Source organism: Mobula hypostoma, chromosome 2 (genome assembly GCF_963921235.1).
Source record: "Mobula hypostoma chromosome 2, sMobHyp1.1, whole genome shotgun sequence".
Taxonomy (NCBI): Eukaryota; Metazoa; Chordata; class Chondrichthyes; order Myliobatiformes; family Myliobatidae; genus Mobula; species Mobula hypostoma.
In genome coordinates, this window is record NC_086098.1 from 249,924,447 (window position 1) to 249,945,287 (window position 20,841).

Sequence of the window (20,841 nt, forward strand, 5' to 3'; positions counted from 1 at the left end):
TGATCCTTCCACTACCATCAACGTTTCTTCACCGACTTCCCGCCGTTTCAGTGCGCGCACGTGAGGCATTTCTCCGGATCTTTCCTCGGGGTTTAGTCCCGAAGCCTTTCCCATTACTGCATGTATCCGCAAGGCAGAGAAGGACTGAGATCAGAATTTGCCTTCTCCTAGATGAGCTGCCAACCCCGCCCTTCGAGCCTTATCTTCCCGAAGCAATAGGTTTTAAGGCGCCAGTATTCCGCATTTGCCCCTTCTCCTGTGCGTAGAAACAGTTCCGTTGGGTGTTGTTAAACCACGCGTGAAGAGCGGGAGCTGCACTTGGTTGACAGAGGCTATTTGAGATGCATTCAGCAGGTAGTGAGAGCTTGGCCCGACTACCTCCGCTGGTTAGCACACCCTTAAGGAACAACCAGCCATATATGCCAGATGAAATGTGGAATTGCACTGAAATAAAAATTGAAGTACAATACGGTCACAGACGGGCAGCCACTGTGGAAATACAAATTGTTTTTGCGTTACTGAACTATCGGAGATCGTGATTATGTGATAAATCACTGTCTTTAACCTAATGAAAAATATCATATTCCTCGTTTTCTTTCGGTGTCAGGAAACAAGTGTATATCCCGTTTCCTTTCATTCTTTGGATTTCGTCCCTTCTCCTGAGCTCCACATAAAGAGGTCTGCGATGCTCCTTGTCGGGTAACCATCTCTCCCTGGTTATCCTATTCCTCTTAATATATTAATATAATCTCAGAGTCTGATCATCTGCAGGCCGTATTTCCTACCGCACACTCCCCTTCACGCCACGGGAACAGAAGGAAGCAAGAGGATTAATGGCAAAAATTGAAGTTTTCCAGCTTATTCCGTCAGTGCAATTCCCCAAGTAAATGGAACCCGGCTACAAACAGGGTTCGAACCTGCTCAGTCGGATTTCGAGTCCAGCGCCTTAAACACTCGGCCATCACAGCGTGGCAATGAAATGTTGAAATGGAGGTCACATACCATGATGGAAGTGGTGCTTCCTTATGGAGGCAACGGGAGAGGTGTGCGTATTTTAATTTGTAATTTAGGCGAAGTTAAACCCGAAACTAATTCCAGAACGAAGCTAGAATAATATAGAAGAAAGCCAAAGTGAAGGAATGAATTTGAATATAACCTATCTGAAAATATGCAACGGAAATGAATGTTTGTTTTTCCAGCTAATGGTGTAGGGTGTTTCATTTAATAGTTTTCTGTCGGATTGAATTGTAATAAATAGTATGTTCAACACGACAGTTAATGTAGCATAGAAATACAATTTTATCAGTGTGATTTAATCAGTCTGTTGGGCTGGTGGAAAAAGATGTCCCGGAACCTGTTGGTCCTGGCTTTTATGCTGCGGTACATTTTCAAGCTGGAACAGGTTGTGGTTGGGATGACTCGGGTCCCCAATGATCGTTCACACAAGCCGTGTTGCGCACTCTCCCCACGTCACGGTCGCAGACGAAGACACTCAGTTCAAAGGCAAAAGCTGCTACTTATCAGCCTAAATCTTGAGTGTAAGATAAGTGGAAACTTGCTGTGAGCAGCGTTTTGAATCTGTGCGCAGAAACTCCAGTGGATTTCGCGTCAGTTGGCTGTGACTCTTTTTCTGTTGAACTACTCGAAAGGATGTCATATATCAAGAGCAGACTTGTCACTTGAAGTAATAAATATTACCATTTCCAAGCGAGGTTTATGCGGGATCCAGATACTAGTTAAATAGACTCTTGCATATATATTGAGGCGACAGATTCCAGTAGAAAAGTGTCATCATTGCTGAAATATAGAATACGGACTTATAGATCTTTATTCAGAGAATGGATGAGTTAGATGAACATGATACAAAGTGCTTTTCACAATTCGGACATTAAACTAATGGAAGAATTTAAGGAATTTGAAGGCAACCAGAGGTATAAATTATATACCTGCAGACATACGTCCGTGCGCTTTGCAGGGACTGACAAATCAGAATAAAAATCTAAATTAGGTTTAATAGCACTCGCATATGTCTGCATTTTGTTGTTTTGCGTCAGCTGTATATTGCAATACATAATACAGCATGTATTAGATTATTATATTATGAGGACACTCAGACCTCGTTTATTGTTATTTAGAAATGCGTGCATTAAGAAATGATACAATATTCCTTCGGAGTGATATCACAGAAAGAACAGGACAAACCAAAGACTAACACTGACAAGACCACATAATGATAACATATAGTTACAGCAGTGCAAAGCCATGGCATAATTTGATAAAGAGCGGACCATGGGCACGGTAAAAAAAAAGTCTCAAATTTCCGATCGACTCCCGGTAGTCCCGATAGCAGGCGGCAAAAGGGAGAAATATCTCCCTGCATAAACCTCCAGGCGCCTACAACTTGCCGATGCATTGCAAGCACCCGACCACAGCCGACTCTGAATCCGTCCAAAAACATCGAGCCTCCGACCAGTTTACCGACACCGAGCAGCGAGCACCATCTCTGCCGAGCTCTTCTACCCCGTCTTGGCCGCCGAGAAACAAGCAAAGCCGAGGACTCGGGGCCTTCTCTTCCGGAGATTCTTATTTTTAAACTGTAACTGATTAAATACTATAATTGTTTCATGTATTGAGTGAAGGAGTTCAGTATTTCAAACAATGAAATATTTTCCCCACTTTCTCCGCCATCGTGTACTGGAATTCGGACTATCTATACCTGACGTTCTGTACCTCCAGAAAATTGAACTCAGACGCAACACCGGCTCTGGTGGGACTCGAACCCACAACATTTGAATTACTTCTTCACACATTTTTAGAAGTCCAACACGCTATCCATTGCGCCACAGAGCCTGTAGTCGATACTGTTGGGGAAAATTATTTCACAAGAAATTGCAATTTGTCAACTGGAGGCCTTCTATATACTGGTGAGTCCCGACGCAGACGGAGAGACGGTTCCTCTGAACACCTACGCTCCGTCCACCAGAGAAAATAGGATCTCCCAGTGACTACACATTTTAATTCCACGTCCCACTCCCATTCTGATATGTCAATCCATGGCCTCCTCTACTGTCAAGATGAAGCCACACTCAGGCAGGGGGAAACACCTTATGTTCCGTCTTGCCCCATCCCTTATTTATGTATTTATTATTCAGCCCCTTTTTTCCTTCTCTCTCTCTCTTCATCTCTCTCTGCCCCTCTCACAATTAATCCTTGTCTGCTCTCCATCTTCCTCTGTGCTCCCCTCCCCCTTTCTTTCTCCCCAGGCCTCCCGTCCCATGCTCCTCCCCCTTCTCCAGCTCTGTATCCTTTTTGCGAAACAACTATCCAGCTCTTGGTGTCATCTGTCCCCCTCCTGTCTTCTCCTATTACTTCGGATCACCCCTTCCCCTCCTATTTCAAATCTCTTACTATCTCCTCTTTCATAGAAACCATAGAAAAACTACAACACAGAAACAGGCCTTTTGGCCCTTCCTGTCTGTGCCGAACCATTTTCTTCCTAGTCCCACTGATCTGCATACTGACTATATCCCTCCATACTTCTCTCATCCATGTATCTGTCCTATTTATTCTTAAGTGTTAAAAAAGAACCCGCATTGTGTTTGCAGACGACACGAAGGATGGTGGTATTGTAGATAGTGTAGAGGATTGCCAAAGATTGCAGAGAGACATCGATAGGATGCAGAAGTGGGCTGATAAGTGGCAGATGGAGTTGAACCCGGAGAAGTGTGAGGTGGTGCACTTTGTAAGGACAACTCCAAGGCAGAGTACAAAGTAAATGGTAGGATACTTGGTAGTGTGGAGGAGCAGAGGGATCTCGGAGTACGTGTCCACAGATCCCTGAAAGTTGCCTCACAGTTGGATAGGGTAGTTAAGAAAGCTTATGGGGTGTTTGCTTTCATAAGTCGAGGGATAGAGTTTAAGGGTCGTGATGTAATGATGCAGCTCTATAAAACTCTGGTTAGGCCACGCTTGGAGTATTGTGTCCAGTTCTGCTCACCTCACTATAGGAAGGATGTGGAAGCATTGGAAAGGGTACAGAGGAGATTTACCAGGATACTGCCTGGTTTAGAAAGTATGCATTATGATCAGAGATTAAGGGAGCTAGGGCTTTACTCTTTGGAGAGAAGGAGGATGAGAGGAGACATGATAGAGGTGTACACGATAATAAGAGGAATAGAGAGAGTGGACAGCCAGCGCCTCTTCTCCAGGGTACCACTCCTGAAATAACACAGTGATTCATATGCACACTCTCCTTCACGTCACTGTCGTAGATGAAGACACTCAGCTCAAAGGCAAAAGCTGTTACTTGTCAGCCCAAATCTTCAGTTTAAGTTAAATGGAAACCAGCTGCGAGCAGGATTTTGAACCTGCGCGCAGCAACTGCACTGGATTTCGCATCAGTTGGCTGTGACGGCTTTCTGTTGAACTACTCGAAAGGATGTCATATATCAAGAGCAGACTTGTCACTTGAAGTAATAAATACTACCATTTCCAAGAGAGTTTTATGCGGGATCCAGATACCAGTTGAATAGACTCTTGCTTATAGATTGAGACGACAGATTCCGGGTAGAAAAGTGACATTATTTCAGAAATATAGAATACAAACTTATAGATCTTTGTTCAGGGAATGGTTGAGTTACATGAACATGATACAAAGGGTTTGTCACAATTAGGACATTAAAGTAATGGAAGAATTTAAGGAATTTGAAGGCAACCATAGTATGAAATATAGTCATAGTCATAGTCGTACTTTATTGATCCCGGGAGAAATTGGTTTTCATTAGTTGCACCATAAAAAATTAAATAGTAATAAAACCATAAATAGTTAAATAGTAATAATATGAAAATTATGCCAGGAAATAAGTCCAGGACCAGCCTATTGTCTCAGGGTGTCTGACCCTCCAAGGGAGGAGTTGTAAAGTTTGATGGTCACAGGCAGGAATGACTTCCTATGACGCTCTGTGTTGCAAGTCGGTGGAATGAGTCTCTGGCTGAATGTACTCCTGTGCCCACCCAGTACATTATGTAGTGGATGGGAGACATTGTCCAAGATGGCATGCAAATTGGACAGCATCCTCTTTTCAGACACCACCGTCAGAGAGTCTATATATATATATAACTAAAGACAAACATCCGTGCGCTTTGTTAAGACTGTCAAATTAGAATCAGAATCTAAATTTATGTTTAATAGCACTCGTATGTGTCTGCAATTTATTGTTTTGCGTCAGGTGTATATTGCAATACATAATATATATGTTTAAACTGTAACTGATTATATAGTATAACTGATTCACGTGTTGTGTAATGGGTTAAGTATTTGAAACAATGCGCTTTTTCCTACTTTCTCCGCCATCGTTTACTGGAATTCGGACTATCTATACCTGACCCTCTATATCGCCAGAAAATTGAATGCAGACACAACACCGACTCTGGTGGGACTCGAACCCACAACCTTTGAATTACTTCTTCACACATTCTTAGAAGTCCAATACGCTAACCATTGCGCCACAGAGCCTGTAGTTGGTACTGTTGGGGAAAATTATTTCACAAACAATTGCAAATTGACAAACGTAGGCATTTGTCCACTCTCAAATCGTTCTTTAATTGAAGAACCGACAAAACCAGTCCATCAGTACCCATCATATTACAGCAGAAGATTTCTCAAGGACATTTAGTCCAGATGATTTGACGGATTGGTTAAAACGCGTGGATAGCAATGCCACCCTCGTCGAAAGACCTTGTTTTGGGCATTACCTGTGGGTGGCACGGTCTCGTCCAGCGCTACCGACTGATGTTCAGTTCCGCCGCGGTCTGTAAGGCCATTGTACGTTCTCCCCGTGACTGCGTCGTCTTCGGTTTCCTCCCACGATTCTAAGTCGCAGGGTTAGATATTGTATTAATAGGTCACCTGGGTGAATTGAGCGGCGCGGCTCGTTGGGGAAGAAGGACGTGATGTATCTCTAGACGATAAAAAATAACATTTGAAAGCAAATGTACGCCATGAATTTCTATTTCGACAGACCTGCAACACTTCTTCTCCTACCGAGGGAGCCGCGCTGAAAATCTCCAGAATCAGCATATTTCCGGGTGAGAACAGACCGGGGCACTCCGATTAACGTTACTATCAGCACACTGCTCTCCTGCACTTAGACGACATAATTCGGGAATCACTTCAAACTCCGCAGGATAACATTTGGAACGGAACACTGAAGGCATCGCTCCTTATGGTCCCGGTCTCTGCTGGAGTTTGATTGATTGATTGTTTGCTGAAACCTCAGTTAACCTCTCTGCATGGAAGTACTTCCACGAATTTATCACTTCAATTGGCATCCCGATAACAATTATCAGTGCAAAGACGGAAAATACGAGAAAATGTTTGAAGCTAGAACAACTGTTGATTTTTTGAGATCGTTGCTAAAACTATTGCGCTGTAATTCACCTCGAAAAATCCGGAGCAGAGATTACCGAGGCCCATTTTACAAAAGAGATCTACTTCCATTTTAAGTGACGTACAGAAAGTACAGGGGGAACTTATCAAATATGGGAGCATCTATGGACGTTTAAAAAGTTAATGTTTCGAGCCAAGACATTTCATCAGTACTTTATTTGCACTGATACTGAAGGTGGCGGCTGTTTATAGATCACCGGTTCGACTGGCGGAACTTCAGCAACCGGCCTGTTTTGTTCAAACTGACTGTCACCACGCACTGAGAATTTACAGTGAGAGTGCCGCTACTCGGATGCGTTCCCTCAATGTTCCCTCAGCACCAACAGCAAATTCGGTGCTCTACTGCTGAACACTGAGTTGGTCTAGAATTCTGTGCGTTTCGTGACAGGAATTCACAACTGAAACCAGGAGAAACGCGTTGAAATATTTCACGAGCTTCCGCTTTCCCTCACAGCCGACAGACAGTCTGGATTCAGTGATATATATAAGTGATATTCAGTGATATATATAAAATGAATTCAGTGAGTGGAATTCATTTCGACTTCCGGCCCCTCCGTTCTGCCCGATCAATATTTTATGCAGCAACAAACACAAAATACTGGAGGAACTCAAGAACACAAGAGAATCCATAGATGCTGGAAATGTGCGAGGAGATCAACAAGTCAAACATCATCTATGGACAAAAGTCAAAGGTCAAATATCAAAGGTTTTATTTTATTTTCATTGTATGCAGAATACAACCCTACGATTTGTGTTCTCCAGACAGCCATAAAATACAGTCAACCAAAGAAGTGGTTGAAAGAAAGGCGTTAATCTCCCTCACACAGAAAGAAAAAAATAGCAAAGCTTGCAAATCCCAACCCCTCAACCCCTCCCTCACACAAAGAAACAGATCACCCAATCCCTCAGCCCGCCAATCGATAATAGAGAATGGGCAAGAACACGAAAAACCTATAGAACGGAACAAGGTCAATATAATTTGGACATCTCCAAGAGCATCGGAACCAACCGGCCCCTCCAGGGGAAACGGCACGAACTAGCGGCTCTTTCGAGGGAAGCGACTGGAACCAGCCTCTCCGAAAACCCCTCGCTCTGCTCCGCATTTGCCTTGATGTCTTAATCTACCTCGAATCTTTAATCGGCGAGAAACGACAGAGTATTTTATGAGATTCCTGGATAGGTACATGGAGCTTAGAAAAATAGAGGGATATGGGTAGTTTTAAGGTTAGGATATGTTCGGCACAGCCCTATGGGCCGAAGGGCCTGTATTGTGCTGTAGGTTTTCTATGTTTCCATGTTTCTAAATATCGTCGATCGTGGCCATTCGTCTCGTCTCGGTTTTCATTTTTTTTTCCTGGAGCTTTTTCGAAGACATCAGAGCGTTGGCTCACACGATCAAACTACAGATTTTATGTCACGTGCTCCAACAGTTACAGAAATAAAATGAAAATAACAAGTATAAGCAGAAGACGAAGAAAAACTGAAACAATGGACTATATAAAAGACGTCACCCGTGGATTCCACCCCCCCCCCCCCCGCCTTTCTCTCTCACCCGATGCACACGCTTCGACATTTAGCTGTGAGCTTAGGGCTGCCACTGCGGCCTGACTTCGTCCTCCCGGAGAACGGCAGCCTATCTCATTGCCGGGGCCATCGCCGTCCGTTGATCGGGAAGTTCCGCCTACCAATGGCGGCCGCTTTCAGACCGCACTGCCGGAGGGAAAGCGGTCTCTAGTACCACCTATTTTCAATACCCTCTCTCTCCGTTTCTGTCACCGCGTTTACTCAGTACCCGCCGTCATTGTTTATTTACTGTTTCTTTTTCTTTACCTTACAGATGGAAAACTCCGTCTCCTGCACACACGAATGAACTCACAGGTCCACAGGCAGAATGTGAAATCTGTGGTACAGATCAAACGGCAATATTCAATTGCGGCGGGGTTGTTGCCAACGGAAACGCTCCCTGGATTTAATTTTAACGAGAATATTTTTCAAAAAACACGTTTTCGCCTCTACTCTCTGATACTGACCTGAATAATTATTTGGCAATGTGCATTTTACGGAGGGTTGGGCTGTACATACTAATAAACGGCCCCCGTCTCTGTAAAGTAGTGGTTTTGACGTTCACCTCAATCGTGGGAGGTCCCTGGGTGGAAACCGGGCATAGACATTTTTTCAGTCAATCAGTGGGAAAGGGACACAATCAGGTGTTTGTTCAGTTAAATACAGCAGGCGAACATTCCACAACCGGCCGGATTCCGTCACCCGCTTCCCACCGTTTCATTGCTCGCAAGTTAGACACTGGGGAAGCAACACACATAAAATGCTGTTGGAATTCAGCTGTTCAGGCATTTATGCAAGTGGATCAGCAGTCGACATTTCTGTCCGAGATCCTTCATCCTGATTGGACAGAAAGGGGCAATAATCCAGGTTAAGAAGGTGTGGGGAGAGGGGCGAGGAGTACAAGCTAAAAGGCGAATGGGTGAAGCCAGGTCGGAGGGGCAAAGGGGATGAAGTAAGAATCTGAGAGCTACTTGCTTTCTTACTGCACGTTGCGCTGTTGATGTTTAGGGCAGCAATGAAGGTCTTCCATCTCTGTCCTTGGTACGGCACTAAACTGCCTTTGGTTTTCCATTTTTCCTCTGCGCTTCGGGGGCCCGGGTGTATACTCTGGGATAATGCCGCACACAGGTGGAGAAGAATTCTCCATTGCTGTTTTCATAACGATTTTGTTTGACCAGTCAGGATCGGTCGCCCTGAGCTGAACCCCCAATCCCAGATGACTGGTACACCACTCTTAGTCTGGCCTCTGTCCTTTAACCTGTTTGGCATGGTGACCTTTCCAAGAGCCAAACTGTAAGCCCTTCACCAGCCAGCAATGTTCCCAGGGTAATTCAGGCACAGAAGCCTCCAGCCCACTACATGGGCGTGGTCCTCGTGCAGGAAGTTGCGAGGCTATAGGTGAAAACGTAAAGAGCTAGAGAAGAAGGAATCTAATAGTACATGAGAGTGGATCATGGGAGAAAGGGGAGGAGGTGGAGCACCAGGGGAATGTGAGAAGGCAGTTGAGGAGGAGAGGAGTTAAGAAGGGGCCCAGAGTCGGAAATGGAAGAGGCAAAAGAGAGGAACGCCTCTTTATTTATTCTGCCGCGTCAATGTTTCCTGTGTCCGCAGCTGATCGGCAAGAATCCGGCATTCTGATGGGACAGCCTCAGAGCGGCACCTACGGAACAGAGTTCTGTTTCGACTCATTCTCTGACTCGCTCTGTGTTACAAACACGCGTAGTTTGGAGTGTAAATTGTTTCTTGGCTTGTGAGTGTTCCTGTCCCCACCGCGAGGATCAAAGGTTCAATGTAATGTCAAAGAAATACATACAATATACATCCTGAAATACTTTTTCTTCTTCGCAAAACATCCACGGAAACAGAGAGGTTCCCCAAAACATGAACGACAGTTAGACGTGAGAACCGCAAAGTTCCCCCACCCCAGCTCTCCCTTCCGCGCGTAAGCGGCGGCGAGCGGCAATCCACCCTCCCCCCACCGGCAAACAAAAAGCGCACCCGCTACCGAGCCCAAGCTTGAGCCGAGCGTTAGCAAAGACACAGGCGTTACAGTTACCCCAAAGCCTACCGCAATTCATCCGGCATAAACCAACCCCCAGGTTCTCTCTCTCCCTAATAAGGGAGAGGGAGGTGTCCCCCATTTTCACACCGAACGGGAGACTTGACAACAACGTTAAAAAGTCCGTTTTGTCCCTTTTTACGAGCTCTGTGCCCAAAGATGGGAAAGTTCTCGGGTCTTCGGGCCCACAGCGGAAGATTTTCCGGCCTTCCCGACGACACACGAGGCTCCTGCCGTGACACCGACCCTCGATCCGCCCGTCTCCAGAGCCCCGAGACCTTAGGCTTCTAAACACTAGGCCTCCTCTCAGGCCTAACCCTTGGTGTGCCGAACAACGGCCGGTCCTGAACCCTCTAGAACGGGTCCCATTCCCGCGAAGAACTGAAGTCAGACTGTAACTTCAGGTCAGACTCTTCAAAATAACACCGAAAGGGAAAAATAAAGATATTAAAGATGGAAATAGAGCTGTTTCCGAAGAAGCAAGCAAAGGAGCCGTCGTTTAGCGCCTTCTTAACTCCGCCTCTTAAAACATGTGCTCTATATCACCATGTGCACTTGTTCCTAATGAGTCGTCCCACTGGAGTCATGGCTGGAATGAAGAGAAGGGAGGAGAGTTTGGAAGACGGAAGTCATCGCTGGACTATCCGAGATGTGTTATCCTTAAGAAACTGAATTCCCAATGTGTGCGAGATATTGGTATTTTCCTGTTCTAGTTGCATAGCACTGTGTATATTCCATGCTGAAAGCTGACCGAACGGCTGTCAGGTACTGCGTTCACTGTTTGGGCAACAGGCGTTGTATTACGTGGTTATACAGAAGCCGGTCAGTGCGGAAGGCAGTGAAGAGGTGGAAGATATACTCTAGCGATATACTCATGGTCAAATGGAGAATTGTACTAAAATAAAAATAAAAAAGCAACACGGACAGCCACTGTGGAGGGAGAGAGAATCAGCGTTACAGAAGTATCAGAAATCAGGGTTAAGTGATAAAACGCATTCTTTCACCTACTAAATGACGCCTTGGACGGGGGAACAGTGTGGATGCTGCGTAATTTTCCACGGTGTTACAACTCAGTGCCACGAAACAACAGACGGCACACTGCATGGGATTAAAGGGATTGTACTAAAGGGTTAGTGAAGAAAAATAAACTAAAAAGGGCCCATTATAATTGAAGAGTCAAATGTGCACAAGCTGGAGCAAAATTCATATTCACCGATCCTCAGTCGAGCTTGACACCTGGCTCTATCGAATCACAGTCCCATACCGGGGCGTAACTTACGACGGGTTCCTTACCGGGTCTTCTCTCTTCATATCCCGCCTAACAAACTACTCAGCTCGTATCCCAAAGCGCCCGTTATCTCTAGTATAACCGAAAAACAGCTTCTACAGTAAGACAATGACGTTAGCAGTGAAACCTTTCCCAGGGTGTTCTACTCTCCCCCCGGTAAAATTAGTCATGTTCTCATAACATTGAAAGAATTTGTCACAACTTCATACAAAGCACCAACTCCAACCCAGGTGTAAATGACAGTATAATGCTCACCTAGGGGATAGCTGCCACACTCTATTCCCCGGGTTCCACATGGGGCAGCCTGTCTGGGGTTCTGCTGACTCTTTGGGACCTTCTTACACCATCATCTCCTTTTCCAGCTTCAGATAGTCCTTGGGCTCTTTCATGTCTACCTGGGTGTCCCCCTTGTCCAGTACTTGTGCCTCCCGACAATTCAGGTTCCTTGTCACTTGACTGAGCCTGCCTTCATGCCCAATTACTCTAGACTCCAGCCTCTCGTCATTTTCTAACCGTAAGTCCACCTGTCCACTATAGTTCCCCATTCCCCCGCCACCCCCCCCCCCCCATTTCACCTGCCTCAGCAAGAGAAGGGTTGGGAATCTGTTCATCAATTATTGGGGAGTTTGCGAAGGGCAGCAGATACCACACCACCATCTCCTCATCCTCAGAGGCCGTATCACATTCAGGGTGAAGGTCTGGTGTAGTCCTTCCGGCTGCTGGTGCTTCGGTTCCCCCACGTCAGCGTAGAGTCCGAGTCAGGCTCTGGGTCAACACGTACCTTTTGTTCTAGAGGTAGAAGGTGGGTCCGATGGCCAATCTTAGCAGGCCATTCCCATCCTCTGGTTTCACCCGGAAAACGGCTTCCTTTGTCATGTAACTCTCCACGACATAGTGCGTAGCCGCCCAGCAGTTAGCCAACTTATACTTCCCAGGTAGCCCCAAATTCTTTACGAGAACTCGGTACCCAGGAATTACCTGGGAGAACCTAACCTTTTAATTATACCTTCTCTTATTTTCTGGATCCTGCTTCGTAGCAGTGATCTCAGCTAGTTCATCAGCATTTTGCAGCTCCCTTCCAATATCAGCCATAAATTTCAGATAAGTCTTCTGTAGTAGATCTTCCGTACCAGTCGCAAACCAGAGGTCAATGGTTAACCTCGCTTCGTGCCCAAACATCAGATAATACGGGGAGTACCCGGTATTTTCATTCTGTGTATACTTCTAGCAGTGGACCAGATATCCAGAGTGTTGACTCCACTTGTTTTATTTTTTCAGTGATCTCCAAGGTTCTGAGCATATCTGGTGAAGTCTGATTGAATCTTTCGGGCTGCGTATCATCCTGCTAGTGATAAGGCATAATCCTCGACTTCTCTACTCCAAGCGTGCTCAGTAGCACATGTCTGAGCCTACTCTAGAAATTCCATCCCTGGTCTTCATGTATGCGCCAGGGGAGGCCATAATAGACTAAACACCGACCCATAACACTTCGGTACCGGTGGACGTCCTCTGATCCTTGGCTGGAAAGGCTTGAACATATCTGTAGTAATCAGCAAAAGCCAAGACATTGCTGACATCAGGCTCTATTGATACGAAATCCATACACACCAGATCAAGTGGCCCAGCACTCTGCCAATGCGATAACGGAGCTGCCTGCGTAGGCAGCGTCTTCTTCCGTGTACATCGGATACACGATTTGCAGTATTGTTCGACCTCCGGCTTGTAGAACCGACTTCTGAGAAATCGATAAGTCTTGTCAACCCCAAGTGGCCGGAATGATCATGAAGTGCCTTCAACACAATCCACCGATACTTCTCAGGAAGAACCAACTGGGAAAGCCGAGGCCTGTCTAGTGGCGAAGTGACCCGATATAGAATCTGGTTCCTGAACTCCAATCTGGGCCACTCACTCAGACACCTCTCAATGTTTCATTTTGTGCGTTTCGTCCATATCCTCTTTCGCAACCGCTGACAAAAGGAACGATGCATGGGTTATCTCGCTGAACCGCTGCCATTTCCCCAGGACTCAATTCCAGCAACTGCTTTGTCTTCAGAGCAGTCTGGTTGTAGTAAGCTGTTGGAATGGCACCATCGAAAGCTCACAAATGATCTACAGCTTGATTCTGCCCTTGCCTTTCCTGTGCCGTATGCATGACGGAAGACTGGCACATTACTTTAACGCCAGGAGCGCTCTCCCACTCTCTGCCCCTGTCCAGCCCTTCATGTGCCCGTCGGGACAAAGTATCGTCATCAATGTTTCGACTCCCCGGCCGGTGCTTCAGGCTGAAATCACAGGCAGACAACGCCGCCAACCACCGATGGCCTGTGGCATCCAGTTTCGCCGAGGTCAGGATATAAGTTAATGGGTTGTTGTCCGTCCTCACCTCGAACATGATACCATATAGATCATCAATTAGCTTATCCACCACAGCCCATTTCAATGTCAGGAACTCCAATTTCTGCTTGGGGTAGTTTCACTCAGAGGGTGAAAGACTCCTGCTGACAAAAGCGACAGGTCTTACCCTATGCCCTGGTCCTGATACATCCCCTAAGCTCTCTCTGCTGGCATCTATATGCAATACATACGGCAACCGGGGGTCTGTAAAAGCCACTATAACACTTTCGTCAGCAGCTCCTTCACCACCTGAAAGGCCTCTTCACATTTTGCATTCCGCCTGGGTCAAAAAGGCCCCGAAAGGCTACGATACTCTTTACCCTCCTGTCATTTTCTCCCCCGAGGGAGGGTAACGGCACAGAATCTGATTTAAAGGGTGACTCGCTTGAGACTAGTCCTTAACGAACCTCCGATTGCATTTACAGAACCCAAGGAACGAGCGCAGGACGTTCACAGTCTCGGGCCTTGGTCAAGTGGCCAACGCCTCTATCTTAGACGGAACTGTAGCTCTTCAATTTCGTGAGACTATGTGCCCAACATAGTTGACAGGCGTCTTGCAAAACTGGCACTTGTCCAGGGAAGTTTTATCCCTTCACCTTTCAGGCGGCCCAGCACGTTCAGTAGCCTCGCTTCATCTTCCTCCAAGGTGGACCCGAACATTATGAGATCATCCAGGTACACCAACACCTCAAGCAAGTTCATATCCACCACCGTTTTCTCCATGACGCGCTGGAAAGTCCCCGGGAAACACGATATGCCCTGGGGCATCATTCCCAACTGGAGGAATCCCAATGGACAAATGAATGCCGTCTTCTCCTTGTCGGCTTCACTCATGGGGATCTGATAATATCCACTTCTCAAGTCCAGTACACTGACCCACTTCGCACCACCTAGAGAGGCCAGCACGTTCTCGATCAGGGACTGCGCGCCGGTTTACAGTCGGATGGTCCACACACATTCGTACCTTCCCATTCTTCATGCTGTCCACCACTATTACGTATAGGGACTTCTGAATTAAGTGATGATCCTGATTTCCTTCAGCTTCCGCAGATGCCGCCGAACGTCTTCCACTTCTGCAGGAGCCGGCCGGCGCGGACTTTCTCTGAACGGGGTGCCCTCTGTCACCTGGATGGTGTGCTGAGTGGTCTTGGAACAACCCACATCAAACCCGTCAGTAGAAAAGACATCTTCCAGCTTCAACATCTTCTCACTTCCCTTTTTCGGACGGAGTGTCTCCCCGGCTTGTCTCACAGAGGCATTAGTCATTACCGTCACCGGAAAGAGGTGCACCATTGGCATCCCCTGCCTGAGGGTGAGTTCCCTTTCTGCAGTGTTCCTGACGATCACTTTCATTCTGTTCACCTGTACAAACGACGGCGTCTGCACTTCGGGCCAGTACCCCAGCAAGTAAGCATGACTCCTTGTCGTGGTCGTCCGGAGCATCCGACAAAGGGCCTCGGTATCAGGCATTCCGGGAAATTTGGGGTTTCCCGTCACGCTAGCTACTTCCACTGGCCATAGTCCGACTGGTTTGGACTGGGTGTACAACACGGTTCCTTATTTATGCTCATCGTTCAGCCCAGTACGGTCATGAACTTTCTCAAAAGCGGCTCGGAACACCGGGTGAATGGACAATGGTCTCAGAAAGCTCTCTCCAACTTTCTCCTTGCAGGCTCCCTCCAGCCTCCTCACAATAGGAGTATTTATCCCCACAAGAATTGATGCTACGCCCTTCTCGACCGGGTCCGGACAATCCAACAGGAATGTATCAAGGGCCTGAGCTACTCTCACATCTGCCTCCGATAAACCCAGGTTCAATGACAGTCGCTGGTATAAATGTCGCCTGCACCAGTCGCTCCTCTTCTCGCGGGATCCCGTTCACGAGCAGCTCTGAGGTGGTCCTACTTCCTGTTGCTTAGTCGTGGGGAGTGGCCGCACCCGCGGTAACAACCCGGACATCTCAGTTCTGAACTCTGCCACGTGCTCATTTACCACTCCCCGGGGTGGACTATCAGTGGCCACTTCAGCCGAGGGGGCTACTACCGAGGACTGTACCCAGCTGACGGAGGCCACCCGCGCTTCCGTCGCATTCTCCTCCATTCTTACTTCTTTGATCAGCTCGACCAACGAGGGAGGGGGCGCGTCTTACGAGACATTCGGAGACCCCACGAGATCTTGGCCTGTGACTGTGCGCCTTTCGCCACATGGTCCATTCATAACTGAGTCACTTCAGCTGTTTGAATTGCGCCCCTCCCCCTACGCCGCAAGCAGCTCAGCTGCCTCTCCAGCCGAAAAATGTAGGCGGGAAGTTTCTCCCCCTTTTCCTGAAACATGTCCTGAAAACCCGTCATAAGTTCCACTGGCCTTCCCGTCGCGTCAAAGACATTTTCTCGCGCTTGCATGTGACCCGCAGAAGTTGCAAGGGGATTTTCTGCCTTTAAGGTTCTCAATACGTCAGCAGCCGCCCCCTCAGACTATCTACCAATCGATGTCCTTTCACGTCATCAGAGCACAGCCACTCAGCCAGTGTGCGCCGCCCAAGTCTCAAATTCCTCCTTCTCCTCGGGGTGGGCAATATTCCTGAGAATTTGCTGAGCCTACGAAAACAGGGACTTTTAAACTGGGCACGTCGCTATTTATTCGCCAGAGGTGTAAGTGCCGGAACCAACTCAGAATCCTCACCCCTCGCTGGAGGACGCTTTAGACCTTCTACATCAGACTTCTCCTTCCCCTCGCTCCGCGGAAACGAGAGCAACTTTTCTCTAAGTCTCCGCCGCCAGCTACGGCAAACTCAGCTTCTGATTCGACACCCTCGCCTACACTCCCCACCTTCCGGAAAGTGTTGTCAGCCCATGCACCACCCCTCCCCCCACCCCCACCCCCCGCCACCTCTCTTGGGGCCCCAGTTCAGCGCTAGTCTGAACTAAAATACAGTCTTTGCCCGCGGTTTTGTCAAAAAATGCATTTCATGATCGTAACTGATCCCAATGCTTTAGCGGTACTTAAATTTGGAATTAACAATTTATTGGAGCTACGAATGTCTACCCCATTAAATACACACGCATTCGTGAAAGGACCTTAGCGATTGTACGGATTACTTACAGCGGACTAAAAAGCGTGAGCATGTAGATATTATGGAAGAGGATGTGCTTTTGGGAAGCATCAAGTTGGATAAGTCACCGTGACCGTACGAGATGTACCCCAAGCTACTGTAGAAGGTGAGAGAGGAGAGTGATGAACCTCTGGCGACGATCTTTGCATCATCAATAGGGACTGGAGAGGTTACTGAGTATTGTAGGTTGGCGGATGTTGTTCCTCCCTTATTCAAGAAAGGGAGTAGAGATAGCCCTGGAAATTATAGACCAGTGAGTCTTACTTCAGTGGTTGGTAAACTGATGGAGAAGATCCTGAGAGGCAGGATTTATGAACATTTGGAATAGTCAGCATGGTTTTGTCAAAGGCAGGTCGTGCCTTAGGAGCCTGATTGATATTTTTGAGGATGTGACTAAACACATTGATGAAGGTAGAGCAGTAGATGTAGTGTATATGGATTTCAGCAAGACATTTGATAAGGTGCCCCATGCAAGGCTTCTTGAGAAAGTAAGGAGGCATGAGATTCAAGGCTACATTGCTTTGTGGATCCAGAATTGTCTTGCCCACGGAAGTCAAAGGGTGGTTGTAAACTGGTCATATTTTGCATGGAAGTCAGTGACCAGTGGTCTGCCTCAGGGATCTGTTCTTTGACCCCCACTCTTCGTGATTTTTATAAATGACCTGGATGAGGAAGTGGGGGATGGGTTAGTAAATTTGCTGATGACACCCAGGTTGGAGGTGTTGTGGATAGTGTGGATAGTCAGAGGTTACAGCGGGGCACTGATAGGATGCAAATCTGGTCTGAGAAATGGCAGATGGAGTTCAACCCAGATAGGTGTGAGGTGGTTCATTTTGGTAGGTCAAATATGATGGCAGATTATAATATTAATGTTAGGACTCTTGGCAGTGCGGAAGATCAGAGGGATCTTGGGGTCCGAGCACATAGGACGCTCAAAGCTGCTGTGCAGGTTGACTCTGTGGTAAAGAAGGCATACGGTGCATTGACCTTCATCAATTGTGGGATGGAGTTTAGGAGCCGAGAGGTAATGTTGCAGCTATATAGGACCCTGGTCAGACCCCACTTGGAGTTCTGTGCTCAGTTCTGGTCGCCTCATTACAGGAAGGATGTGGAAACCATTGAAAGGGTGCAGGGGAGATTTACAAGGATGTTGGCGGGATTGGGGAGCATGACTTATGAGAATAAGTTGAATGAACTCGGCGATTTCTCCTTGGAGCGACGGAGAATGAGAGGAGACCTGACAGAGGTGTATAAGATGATGAGAAGCATTGATTGTGTGGATAGTCAGAGGCTTTCTCCTAGGGCTGAAATGGCTAACACGAAAGGGTACCGTTTTAAGGTGCTTGGAAGCAGGTACAAAGGAGATGTCAGGGTTTTTTTTTACGCAGAGAGCGGTGAGTGCGTCGAATGGGCTGCCGGCGATGGTGGTGAAGTCGAATACGATAGGGTCTTTTAAGAGACTCCTGGATGGATACATGGAGTTTAGAAAAATAGAGGGCTATGCGTAACCCGAGGTAATTTCTAAGGTAAGGACATGTTCGGCACAGCTTTGTAGGCCGAGGGGCTTGCATTGTGCTGTAGGTTTTCTATGTTGTTACGTTTCTGTGTAACCCCGTGGAGTCTCACTAACGCTCAATCCCTGCAGAATCCACAACCACGTATCTTACTCATTTTACTGGACAATAGTTTAACACATGCGTAAACACACAACCCAATGAATCAATGTTCATGGTAATCACACAGCGTCCAAAGGAATCGATCCGGGACGATATCCCCACGAGTGAAAGTCCGCTGGTTTCATTGGCTACGTAAGTCTCGGGAATACTCCCCCCGGTCCCGCCAAACCCATGCGATTGAGACGTCTCCCCCATCCCAAATCCCAGTTTGTGTGGATGGTGTGTAATTTGCTACCCTGTTACAACTCAGTGCCAAGAAATAACAGACTGCACACTGCATACGATTAAATGATTTATATAAATAAGTCTTAATTTAACTAGAAGGTTAGCAAAGAAAAGAAAAAAAAAGGTCCAATATAATTAAACAGTCAAATGTACACAAGTTGCCGCTCAACTCTTCCCAAAATTCCTATTCACCGATCCTCAGTCGATCTCGGCGCCTGACTCCCATCAAACCGCGGTCCCCACTGGGTCGTACCCTAAGACCGGTTCTCTCCAAGTCTTCTGCCTTCAACTCCCGCCGAGCAAAAGACGCAGTTTGAATTCCAAAACACCCGTTGTCTCTACTATAACCCAAATGCTTCTACGGAAAGACTATTACATTAACAACGAAACGTTTCCCAGGGTGTTACATTTCCTTTAGAAGACATCTTCCGCTTTGGGTTGTATATATCTCGCGCCTTCAGAATTGCTTCCAGAAATTCAAGCCACTTCTGCTCTGCCGTCATCCCTGCCAGTGGTCTATTTACGCTCTCTAGTCAAGTCTGGTTCATTGCACAACACTCAATCCAGAATAGTTGATTCCCCTGGTGGATTCAACCACGAGCTGCGTTAATAGCCATCTCACAGGCACTCCAGAAATTCCCCCTCCTGGAATCCAGCACGTACCTGATTTTCGTAGCTGACGATCTGCAAATGTGCTACAAGTTCATCTACCTTAGTCCGCATACTGCGCTCATCCAAATATACAGTGGCATGCAAAAGTTTGGGCACCCCTGGTCAAAATTTCTGTTACTATGAGCTGATTTCCAAAAGGCATAGAAGTTAAAGATGACACATCTCTTTAATATTTTAAGCAAGAAAAGTAGTTTTATTTCCATCTTTTACAGTTTCAAAACTAACTAAAAAGAAAAGGAACCCGAAGCAAAAGTTTGGGCACCCTGCATTTCAGTACTTAGTAACACCCCCTTTGGCAAGTATCACAGCTTGTAAACGCTTTTTTTGTAGCCAGCTAAGAGTCTTTCAGTTCTTGTTTGGGAGATTTCCGCCCATTTTTTCTTGCAAAAGGCTTCTGTGAGATTCTTGGGCCGTCTTGCATGCACTGCTCTTTTGAGGTCTATCCACAGATTCTCGATGATGTTTAGGTCAGGGGCCTGTGAGGGCCATGGCAAAACCTTCAGCTTGCCCCTCTTAAGGTAGTCCATTGTGGATTATTATGTGTGCTTAGGTTCATTATCCTGTTACAGAAGCTATCCTGTTATCATCTTTTGCTTTTTTACAGACGGTGTGATGTTTGCTTCCCTCTACCAGAAAATGTTCCCCGTGCCACTGGCTGCAACACAAGCCCAATGCATGATCGATCCACCCCCGTGCTTAACAGTTGGAGAGGTGTTCTTTTCATGAAATCCTGCACCCTTTTTTCTCCAAACATACTTCTGCTCATTGCGGCCAAGTTCTATCTTAACTTCATCAATCCACAGGACTTGTTTCAACAAGAATTGAAAGACTCTTAGCTGGCTACAAAAAGCGTTTACAAGCTGTGGTACTTGCGAAAGGGGGTGATACTAAGTAACCATATAACCATATAACAATTACAGCACGGAAACAGGCCATCTCGGCCCTTCTAGTCCGTGCCGAAGTCCTACTCTCACCTAGCCCCACCGACCTGCACTTGGTCCATAACCCTCCATTCCCTTCCTGTCCATATATCTATCCAATTTAACTTTAAACGACAACATCCAACCTGCCATGCAGGTTGCCCAAACTTTTGTTTCGGGCCCTTTTCCTTTTTTGTTATTTTGAAAATGTAAAAGATGAAAATAAAAAAGTTGTCTCGCTTAAAATATTAAAGAAATGTGCCATCTTTAAGTTTGTGCCTTTTGGAAATCAGTTAATCTTTTACTCGCTTAGCTATTCACAGTAACAAAAATTTTGACCAAGGGTGCCCAAACTTTTGCATGCCTCTGTAAACACCCTTAGTCCTTGTATTCACCCATTTCGATTTTGTCCGCCATTCACTTTGTAATTCATCCTGTTGACTGCAATTTCGCCCTGTTAACAGCCTCTCCTCAGTACACATTA

At 46.7% G+C, this 20,841-nt stretch overlaps 2 non-coding genes across 2 annotated transcripts; both read right to left on the bottom strand.

Moving 5' to 3' along the window:
• Positions 1–2,759: 2,759 nt before the first annotated feature.
• Positions 2,760–2,850, bottom strand: trnar-ucu (transfer RNA arginine (anticodon UCU)). The gene is given in 2 exon segments: positions 2,760–2,795; positions 2,814–2,850. It is a non-coding gene; the product is annotated as a tRNA-Arg (tRNA).
• A 2,574-nt stretch (positions 2,851–5,424) lies between these two features.
• trnar-ucu (transfer RNA arginine (anticodon UCU)) lies at positions 5,425–5,515 on the bottom strand. The gene is given in 2 exon segments: positions 5,425–5,460; positions 5,479–5,515. It is a non-coding gene; the product is annotated as a tRNA-Arg (tRNA).
• Between the last annotated feature and the right edge of the window lie 15,326 nt (positions 5,516–20,841).